Below are 11198 nucleotides of genomic sequence, written 5' to 3' on the forward strand. Positions count from 1 at the left end.
AACACATCCGCCACTCTGATCCTCAACACGGGCAACCCTCAGGGGTGCTTGCTCAGTCACTTCCTGTATTCCCTGTTCACTCATGACTGCACGGTCAGGAACGACTCCAACACCGTCATCAAGTCTGCCGATACCGGTAGTAGGCCTGATCACCGACAACGATGAAGCAGCATATAGGTAGGAGGTCAGAGACCTGGACGTGTGGTGCCAGGACAACAACCTCTCCCTCAACGTGATCAAGACAAAGGAGATGATGATTGTGGACTACAAGAAAAGGAGGACCGAACATGCCCCCATTCTCATCGACAGGGCTGTAGTGGAGAAGGTTGAGAGCTTCAAGTACCTTGGTGTCCACATCACCAACAAACTAACATGGTCCAAGCACACCAAGACACCCGTGAATAGGGCACGACAAAACCTATTCCCCCTCAGGAGACTGAAAAGATTTGGCATGTGTCCTCAGATCCTCAAAAGGATCTACAACTGCACCATCGAGAGCATCCTGACTGGTTACATCACTGCTGTTATGGCAACTGCTCGGCTTCCGACCGCAAGGCACTACAAAGGGTAGTGTGTATAGCCCAGTACATAACTTGGGCCAAGCTTCCTGCCATCAAGGACCTCTATACCAGGCAGTGTCAGAGGAAGGCCTAAAATTTGTCCTCCAGGCACCCTAGTCATAGACTGTTCTCTCTGCTACCGCACTGCAAGCGGTAGCGGAGCGCCAAGTCCAGGACCAAAAGGCTTCTTCACTGCTTCTTCCCCCAAGCCATAATACTCCTGAACAACTTATCAAAGGGCTACCCAGACCCCTCTTTTACGCTGCTGCTACCCTGTTTATTACCTATGCATAGTCAATGTAACTCTACCTACATGTACATTTTACCTCAATTACCTCGACCAATCGGTCCCCCGCAAATTGACTCTGTAACAGCTAGATATGCCCTGTTTAATATACTATTCTCTATGAATTGTTGTATTTCTATAGAATTTAAGAAAGGATTTGAACCCCTTGGAAGGCTTGTGTTACAAAATTGTATCTGTTTTTCTCAATATGGTTTCCTTGACTCTGAAATGATCAAATTTTCCCCAGGTATTGGTGCTTATTTGCATATCACACCATGACACCCCCCACACACACAAGTATAATAATCAAGTGAGGAGCTGGGTTTAAGCAGTTCAACATGGATTAGAAATGGTCGGTATAAATTTAGGACTTGGCATACATTAAATGTAATCAATTTATTTAGCATTTTAATGTAATAAGTAATACGAGTGCAAGATACAAAGTATAATATTGTTTGATTTAGGCTATGAATTATGTTATCAGGAGAATGAAAAAGCATCTATATTGGTGAGTATAGACGTGGGAAAATCTATCACAGTAAGAATAACAGGTCAATGAATGTTTCATTTAGGTTGTCTGGTCCTTGTGATTTCATTGTTTCAATTTATATTTAAGCTACAGTACTATAGAGGATTATCTACTCTTCATCTAAATTTGACAACACACCTTTACGATCTACCAGGACCATGGAAAACTCTACTCACTTTAAGGTCTTTAGGCTTGCTGCATACCGTGATATCGGACAAATGAAGTATTTCTACTTTGCTGTAGTAACTGTTTTATATTTTGCCATCATTCTTGTCAATACTTTACTTATTGGAGTTATCTGCATTGAAAGAAGCCTTCATGAACCCATGTATCTGTTTCTATGTGCTTTGTTTGTTAATCAGTTGTATGGGAGCACTGGTTTGTTTCCTGCTCTCATGTTTTACTTGCTGTCTGACACACAAGATATTTCCCTTCTCTATTGTTATCTCCAGATTTATGTGTTGTACACATACGGTTTAACGGAATTTTGCAATTTATCAGTTATGTCATATGACAGGTACATTTGTATTTGTTATCCTCTACAGTATAACAATATTATGACACCTAAAATAGTTTTGGGCTTAATTCTACTGCCCTGGGTGTATTCTTTTTCATCAACGCCATCGTTATCTCCCTGAGTTTGCGACTGCAATTTTTGTGGTAATGTTCTAGACAGAGTGTATTGTGACAACTACTCGATAGTCAAGCTTGCCTGTTCAAATACTACACTGAATAACATATGGGGTCTTGTTGGCACTGCGCTTTCTTTTTCTTGTACTATATTTCCTACCATATACTCATATGTAAGAATTCTACAAATTTGTTTAAAGTCTTCAAAAGAGACAAAACAGAAAGCATTTAACACCTGTTTGCCACATATAGCCTCTATGCTGAACTTCTCCTTTGGCTGGTTATTTGTGATTCTGCAAGGCAGATATGATACTGCACATCTTCCACCTATACTTCGCACTATTTTATTAGTTTATTTTCTAATATGTCCACCACTTTTCAATCCTATTATGTATGGCATTAGGATGACTAAAATCAGGCAGGCTTGTAAAAAGGTATTGAGGCTTTGACCTAAAACATAATCTGATTGTTATTTTTTTGGTAATAATTAATTGTGTGTTGCTGCTTCTTTTTACTTCTTTAGACTGTACAAATACATTGTATTTTTGGCAAATTATTTAAGAAATCGTATATCTTTTATAATTTATTTTTACCTAGAGTGTTGTCATTTTAGGTATCTGATATTTTATAATTAACCAATTAAATATGTGACCCCCAAGCCTCTGTTTTAAAACGTGTCTGGTTTTCTACATTTTTCAATATTAGGGCGAAAATGTATTTTCTGCTGGCAGATGTTTGGGTTTGTTAATAAATAGTGAATGTTTATCAACTCACATTTGATTTGTCACATACACGTGTTTATCAGATGTTATTGGGGGTGTAGTGAAATGCTTGTGCTTCTAGTTCCGGCAGTGCAGCAATATCTAACCAGTAACATCTAACAATTTCACAACAAATGCCTAATACACACAAATGTAAGTAAAGTACTGGAAATAAGAATATATAAATATATGGACAAGCAATGTCAGAGCGGCATAGACTGAGATATAGTAGATAGTACAGAATACAGTATACACATCTGAGATGAGTAATGCAAGATATGTAAACATTGTTAAAGTGACATTATTAAAGTGACTAGTGTTCCGTTTATTAAAGTGGCCAATGATTTCAAGTCTGTGTATGTAGGCTGCAGCCTCTCTGTGCTAGTGATGGCTATTTAACTGTCTGATGTCCTTGAGATAGAATCTGTTTTTCAGTCTCTCGGTCCCAGCTTTGAAGCACCTGTACCGACTTTGCCTTCAGGATGATAGCTGGGTGAACAGGCAGTGGCTTGGGTGGTTGTTGTCCTTGATGATGTTTTTTGGCATTCATGTGACATTGGGTGCTGTAGGTGTCCTGGAGGGCAGGTAGTTTGCCCCCGGTTATACATTGTGTAGACCGCACCACCCTCTGGAGAGCCCTGCGGTTGTGGGCAGTGCAGTTGCCAAACCAGGCAGGGATGCAGGCCGACAGGATGCTCTTAATTGTGCATCTATAAAGGTTTGTGAGGGTTTTAGGTGACCGGCCAAATTTCTTCAGCCTCTTGAGGTTGCGCCTTCTTCGCCAAACTGTCTGTGTGGGTGGACCATTTCAGTTTGTCGGTGATGTGTACGCAGAGGAACTTAAAATGTTCCACCTTCTCCACTGGTGTCCCGTCAATGTAGATCGGGGGGTGCTCCCTCTGCTGTTTCCTGAAGTCCACGACCATCTCCTTTGTTTTGTTGATGTTGAGTGAGAGGTTATTTTCTTGACACCACACTCCCAGAGGCCTCGCCTCCTCGCTGTAGGCTAACTCATCGTTGTTGGTAATCAAGCCTACTACTGTTGTGTCGTCTACAATTTTGATTGAGTTGGAGGCGTGCATCTCCAGGCAGTCATGGGTGAACAGGGAGTACAGGAGGGGACTGAGCCCTTGTGGGGCCCCAGTGTTGAGGATCAGCGAAGTGGAAGTGTTGTTTCCTATCTTCACCACCTGGGGGGGCGGCCCGTCGGGAAGTCGAGGACCCAATTGCACGGGGCAGGGTTCAGACCCAGGGCTTCAAGCTTAATGATTAGCTTGGAGGTTACTATGGTGTTGAATGCTGAGCTATAGTCAATGAACAGCATTCTTACATATGTAGATATTCCTCTTGTCCAGATTGGATAGGGCAGAATGTAAGCAAATTGGAGTAGGTCTAGGGTGACAGGTAAGGTGGAGGTGATATGATCCTTGACGAGTCTCTCAAAGCACTTCATGATGACAGGAGTGAGTGATACGGGTCGATAGTCATTTAGTTCAGTTACCTTTACATTTTTAGGAACAGGGACAATGGTGGCCATCTTGAAGCATGTGGGGAGAGCAGACTGGGATAGGGAGAGAGCACCCTTAAACAGTTTTCACATTTTGCTGCCTTAAATTTCAATCGAGATTTTCGCACACTTATCTACACAACCTAATCCACATTTTCAAGTGAAAAACACGATACATTTTCTGAAATTAATAAAAAAACAGAAAACAAAGAAGTCTTTATACCTCTTGTAAGTTCAGGAGCAAATACTAATAATAAGTTTGAATCAGCCATATTACCATTATGGTCACCTTATTGCATGGATCAAAAACATTATATAGATACACATTACATACACTACCAGTCAAAAGTTTGGACACACCTACTCATTCAAGGGTTTTTCTTTATGTTCACTATGTTCTACATTGTAGAATAATGTTGGTTATCTGGGGTTAGGGTTAGGGATAATGTTGGTTATCTGGGGTTAGGGTTAGGGATAATGTTGGTTATCTGAAAGGCATTTACTGATATTGGATAACTCTGATCTCTTTCACTGAAGTTTTGTTCTTATGGGACACGAGTGGATCAGAATCATCAGCATAGAAAAACGATTTACATTTGTTGAATGAGGTCCTTGTGCTTGCAAAAATAGCGGTTCTCATGATTTAAAAATATCTCCCCGTGTCTGTCAGAACCCTCAGTTGGAAAGTACATTTCAAACAATGATTAAACCTCAGAACCAGCTTTATGAGCATTTCTGGGACAATTTAAAGATGGACATGAACTGAACAAAAATATAAACGCAACATGCAACAATTTCAAAGATTTTACTGAGTTACAGTTCGTGTAAAGTTACAGTTCAGTCAATTTAAGTTCAGTCAATTTAAATAAATTCATTTGACCCTCATCTATGGATTTCACATGACTGGGAATACAGATATGCATCTGTTGGTCAAAGATACCTTAAGAAAAGGTAGGGGAATGAATCAGAAAGCCAGTCAGTATCTGGTGTGAACACCATTTGCATCGTGTAGTGCGACACATCTCCTTCATATAGAGTTGATCAGACAGTGGAATGTTGTCCCACTCATCTTCAATGGCTGTGTGAAGTTGCTGGATATTGGCATGAACTGGAACATGCTGTCATACACGTTGATCAAGAGCACCCCAAGCATGCTCAATGGTTTACATGTCTGATGAGTATGGAAGAACTGGGACATTTTCAGCACCCAGGACTTGTACAGCGCATTTAGAAAGTATTCAGACCTCTTGACTTTTTCCACATTTTGTTGCGTTACAGCCTTATGCATGGGGCCATACATTATCATGCTGAAACAGGAGGTGATGTCGGCAGATGAATGGCACAACAATGGGCTTCAGGATCTTGTCAAGGTATATCTATGCATTCAAATTGCCATCGATAAAATGCAATTGTGTATGTTGTCCGTAGCTTATGCGTGCCCATACGCACTGCACAATGCGTCACTCCCTGTTGAACACGGAATGAGGGGGAACTCAGTTTGTTGTTTTGTAAAATTTTGAAAGTCTATTGAAAAAGTTTAGTTACTAGATTAGTTACCATTTGAGTTTAGATCCCGCGACGCGGTTGGCATCAGTTGCTGGGACCACTACTATCTGTCTTGGTGTAGCAGCTAGCCTAGCTGCCTATCAAGCTAGCGTGGTTTTGTTGAGGCGCGTCACCTGAGTGGGTTGATTCACTGATGTGGTCATCCTGTCTGGGTTGGCGCCCCCCCTTGAGTTGTGCCATGGTGGAGATCTTGGTGGGCTATACTCAGCCTTGTCTCAGGATGGTAAGTTGGTGGTTGAAGATATCCCTCTAGTGGTGTGGGGGCTGTGCTTTGGCAAAGTGGGTGGGGTTATATCCTTCCTGTTTGGCCCTGTCCGGGGGTGTCCTCGGATGGGGCCACAGTGTCTCCTGACCCCTCCTGTCTCAGCCTCCAGTATTTATGCTGCAGTAGTTTATGTGTCAGGGGGCTAGGGTCAGTTTGTTATATCTGGAGTACTTCTCCTGTCCTATTCGGTGTCCTGTGTGAATCTAAGTGTGCGTTCTCTAATTCTCTCCTTCTCTCTTTCTTTCTCTCTCTCAGAGGACCTGAGCCCTAGGACCATGCCCCAGGACTACCTGACATGATGACTCCTTGCTGTCCCCAGTCCACCTGGCCGTGCTGCTGCTCCAGTTTCAACTGTTCTTATTATTATTCGACCATGCTGGTCATTTATGAACATTTGAACATCTTGGCCATGTTCTGTTATAATCTCCACCCGGCACAGCCAGAAGAGGACTGGCCACCCCACATAGCCTGGTTCCTCTATAGGTTTCTTCCTAGGTTTTGGCCTTTCTAGGGAGTTTTTCCTACCCACCGTGCTTCTACACCTGCTTTGCTTGCTGTTTGGGGTTTTAGGCTGGGTTTCTGTACAGCACTTTGAGATATCAGCTGATGTACGAAGGGCTATATAAATAAATTTGATTTGATTTTTATTTAGTTTAAACAGAAGGCGCTCTGAAATATGTGACAGTTGGCTTCTAAACGTGTTGGACAAAGTGGGTTTGGTGTCAGTATGTATCAGTTTGGTGTCAGAATGATATCGTATTGACTGATGGATGCTAACTTGATGGCTTACTTTTGTCCATTTGCAATAAGTTTAAACAGTGATGAACCATCGCCAAATGCACAGGCTGAAATCAACACCAACAAGCGATGGAGAGGAACCACTGCACGGCCATCCCAAGTTCAACAGGCCAGTCAATTGGGCATTTCTGCAGTATATTAGACCATGTCTAATTCGTGATAATAATAATAATAATAATAATATATGCCATTTAGCGGACGCTTTTATCCAAAGCGACTTACAGTCATGTGTGCATACATTCTACGTATGGGTGGTCCTGGGAATTGAACCCACTACCCTGGCGTTATAAGCGCCATGCTCTACCAACTGAGCTACAGAAGGACCACTATGTTAAATGCCCATTGTAAAACATTGCAAATGGACAGTACATTTCCAACGTTTTTAATGAGGGATTTACCATCACCAAATGGACAGGCTGAAATCAACACCAACGGGCGATGGAGAGGAACCACAATCACTGCTCATCCGTCCTGAGTTCAACAAGCCAGTCAATTGGGCATTTCTGCTGCATATTAAACCGTGTCCAATTCGTGACGGTAAATGCCCATTGTAAGACATTGCAAATGGACAGCCGTGCACCTGGTAATCTGAACGGGTTACCAGGAGCATTTAAAAAAATGTTTTTTAATGCCTTTAGGAGGGTGCAAGGGGTCCATGGCTGGGTAGGAAGCACCCCCCACCCGTGCCCATCCAATAGTGGACGCCCCTTGTCATTTTGGACATTTAAAAAAAATCCCACTTCTCTCTCATTGCACGAGCGATGGAGACAAACCACTGTCACTGCTCTTCCATCCCGAGTTCAATGAGTCAGTCAATTGGGCATTTCTGCAGTATATTAAACCATGTCCAATCCGTGATGGCAAATGCCCATTGACTGGGCACCCCTGGTCATTTTTCAAAGTCCCACTTCTCTCTCATTGCACCAACTTCTTACTTCTATAACTTCCTATGATCAAACATGACAAATATACCTTCTAGGTTGATTCAGGGCTTAACATAGTGATATATATATAATTTGGTCAGTGTAAATGCCATTTGGATATTTCTTATGCCATTTGGACATGGTTCACTGACTTTTGGGTTCAGAAGCCAACTTCCTATGATCATATATTGCAAATGGACGTAACATCCTGATTTGGTACTTTCAATACTTATGTATGGCATTTGGACATTTCTTATGCCATTTGGCCATGGTTCACAGACTTTTGGGTTTGGAAGCCAACTTCCTATGATCATATATTGCAAATGGACAAACTCAATAAAATAAGACAAATCTATGTTCATACGGTTATTACATATGTATAATTGACCAAAACAAATCTACGGTGGAGCGCAGTTGCCATCTTTGGGATTTTTGGGGTATGACACTTGGCATTTGCTATGTTCCACTTTCCATATGGTTTGGATGAACTGCCGACCATTTGAGTGGTATTTGCGATTGTGTATATGGAACACCAAATGGCAATAAGTTGCCATTCATTTTTCTCCATTTCATGGGGCTCTTCCCTTATCTGCGACTTGCACTGCGACTTGGAACTGCGATGAGTAACAGCGTAACCTATGATTCTACCATGACAAAGACCAAATCCGGCGGGTGTACCATTGAGGACAGTGGTGTCTCTCTATCACAGGTGAAGGATCTTTTAAATGAACAAACAAACAGAGTTCTATAAGCAGTTGTTACAACAATAAGACATTTTCTTCAAGTGTTGTGTCCAAATACTAGTGGAGTTAACTAATAAAATAATGTACGACCTGACCAGAGAGTTCCAAGACTTGAAGAACAATTTGCGATTCTCCCAGAGTCAGCTTGATAAGTTTAAACAGGAGAACGGCAAGATGACAGCAATATGTATGTGAATCCATGATAACAATGACAGAGAAATCTCGAGGGACAATCAAGGCGGAACAATACGGTCATGGACGGAATTGCAGAATCTCCACATGAGACCTGGATGGATTTTGAGGACAAAGTGAGGGAAATTATCTCGTAGAAACTGAAGATGGACCACAGGAAAATTGAAGTGGAGCGCACCCACAGAACTGGAAAATCCACCACCGGCCCAGATGAAAAGCCTAGGCCGATAGTGGTCAAGCTCCTGTGTTTCAAGGACGAGGTAGCTGTTCTGGAAAGAGCCAAGAACTTGAGAGGAACGTACATCCTCCTCAATGAGGACTACCCTGAAGCTGTGCGCCAGAAGAGGAAAGAACTTATCCAAGCCATGAAGGCTGCCTGAGCGCGTGGGGACATTGCTTACATCTGCTATGACAGGCTCATTGTCCACCCTCCCTTCCAAAAGCCTGGGAAGGATGGGATGAGAGAGACAAGCCTATGGGTTTGTAGCTTCAACCCCGCAGCACACACACCAACTGATTAATGGACTGCTGAATGTATATGTTTTTCTATTGCTTTGTTTGCTATTTTCCACATCATGTCTATGTCTGATAAGCTACCCAGGAAAGGGCTGAAAATAGCCCGTATTAATATATGTAGCATTAGAAATAAGGTTCATGCGAACATCAGATAACATTCATATATTAGCCATTTCGGAGACTTACTCAGATAATGAATTTGATGATACAGAAGTAGCAATACAAGGATATAACATATATAGAAGAGACAGGAATGCTTATGGGGGCGGTGTTGCTATAAACATTCAGAGCCATATCCCTGTAATGCTCAGAGAAGATTTTATGTCAAGTGTTATTGAAGTGTTGTGGTTGCAGCTTCACCTGGCACATCTAAAGCCTTTTCTTTTGGGTGTTGCTATATGCCACCAAGTGCTAAAGTAACATTCAGTGTCTAAATAATATGTGTGAAATATTTGATAGTGTATTGATAGGTCTACTTTCTTGGGATCTGAATATTGACTGGTTTCATCAAGCTGTCAACTCAAGCGGAAGCTTCTCACTGTAACCAGTGCCTTTAATCTGGTTCAGGTTATTCATCAACCTACCAAGGTGTTTACAAACACTACAGGAACAAGATCATCCACATGTTTGATCACATTCTTACTAATACTGTAAAACTTTGTTCTAAAGCTGTATCCGTACCTATTGGATGCAATGATCACAATATGGTATATCCAAGAAAGCCGAAATTCCAAAATCTGGGCCTAAAATTGTGTATAAGAGATCATACAAATGATTTTGCTGCAACTCTTCTGAGGATGAAGTTAAAAAATATTTGTTTGTCTTATGTAATTAATAAGGAGCATCCAGATGCTGAACTTGATGAATTTATGAAATTGCTCCATCTAATTATTGATAGACATGCACCTGTTATGTAACTGACTGTTAGAACTTTTAAGGCTCCATGGATTGATGAGGAATTTAAAAACTGTATGGTTGAAAGAGATGGGGGGGGGAGAAGTGGCTATTAAGTCTGGATGTACACAACCGTTCAAAAGTTTGGGGTCACTTAGAAATGTTCTTGTTTTTTAAAAAGCACATTTTTGTGCATTAAAATAACATCAAATTGATCAGAAATACAGTGTAGACATTGTTAATATTGTAAATGACTATTGTAGCTGGAAACGACTGATATTGAATGAAATATCTACATAGGCGTACAGAGGGCCATTATCAGCAACCATCACTCCTGTGTTCCAATGGCATGTTGTGTCAGCTAATACAAGTTTATAATTTTTAAAGGCTAATTGGTCATTAGAAATCCCTTTAGCAATTATGTTAGCACAGCTGAAAACGGTTGTCCTGATTAAATAAGCAATAAAACCGGCCTTATTTAGACTAGTTGAGTATCTGGAGCATCAGAATTTGTGGGTTTGAATACAGGCTCAAAATGGCCAGAAACAAAGAACTTTCTTCTGAAACTCGTCAGTCTATTCTTGTCCTGAGAAATGAAGGCTATTCCATGCGAGAAATTGCCAAGAAACTGAAGGTCTTGTATAAAGTTGTGTACTACTCCCTTCACAGAACAGAGCAAACTGACTAACCAGAATGGAAAAAGGAGTGGAAGGCCCCGGTTCCCAAATGAGCAAGAGGACGAGTACAGTCTCTAGTTTGAGAAACAGATTCCTCACAAGTCCTCCACTGGCAGCCTCATTAAATAGTACCTTCAAAACAAGTCTCAAGTCTCAACATCAACAGTGAAGAGGCGACTCCGGGATGCTGGCCTTTTAGGCAGAAATCCTCTGTCCAGTGTCTGTGTTCTTTTGCCCATCTTAATCTTGACTTTTCATTGGCCAGTCTGAGTTATGGATTTTTTTTGCAACTCTGGTAAATATTTTCTTAAACCTTCTGGAACTGCTGTAACGGTTTTCTTGAGGTGAAGG

The 11198-nt window shown here is 41.5% G+C and overlaps 1 pseudogene; it reads left to right on the plus strand.

Annotated features, from left to right (window-relative positions):
• Positions 1-1170: 1170 nt before the first annotated feature.
• Positions 1171-3093, plus strand: LOC118373018 (olfactory receptor 11A1-like; annotated as a pseudogene).
• The last annotated feature ends 8105 nt before the right edge of the window (positions 3094-11198 follow it).

This window comes from Oncorhynchus keta, chromosome 1 (assembly GCF_023373465.1).
Source record: "Oncorhynchus keta strain PuntledgeMale-10-30-2019 chromosome 1, Oket_V2, whole genome shotgun sequence".
NCBI lineage: Eukaryota > Metazoa > Chordata > Actinopteri > Salmoniformes > Salmonidae > Oncorhynchus > Oncorhynchus keta.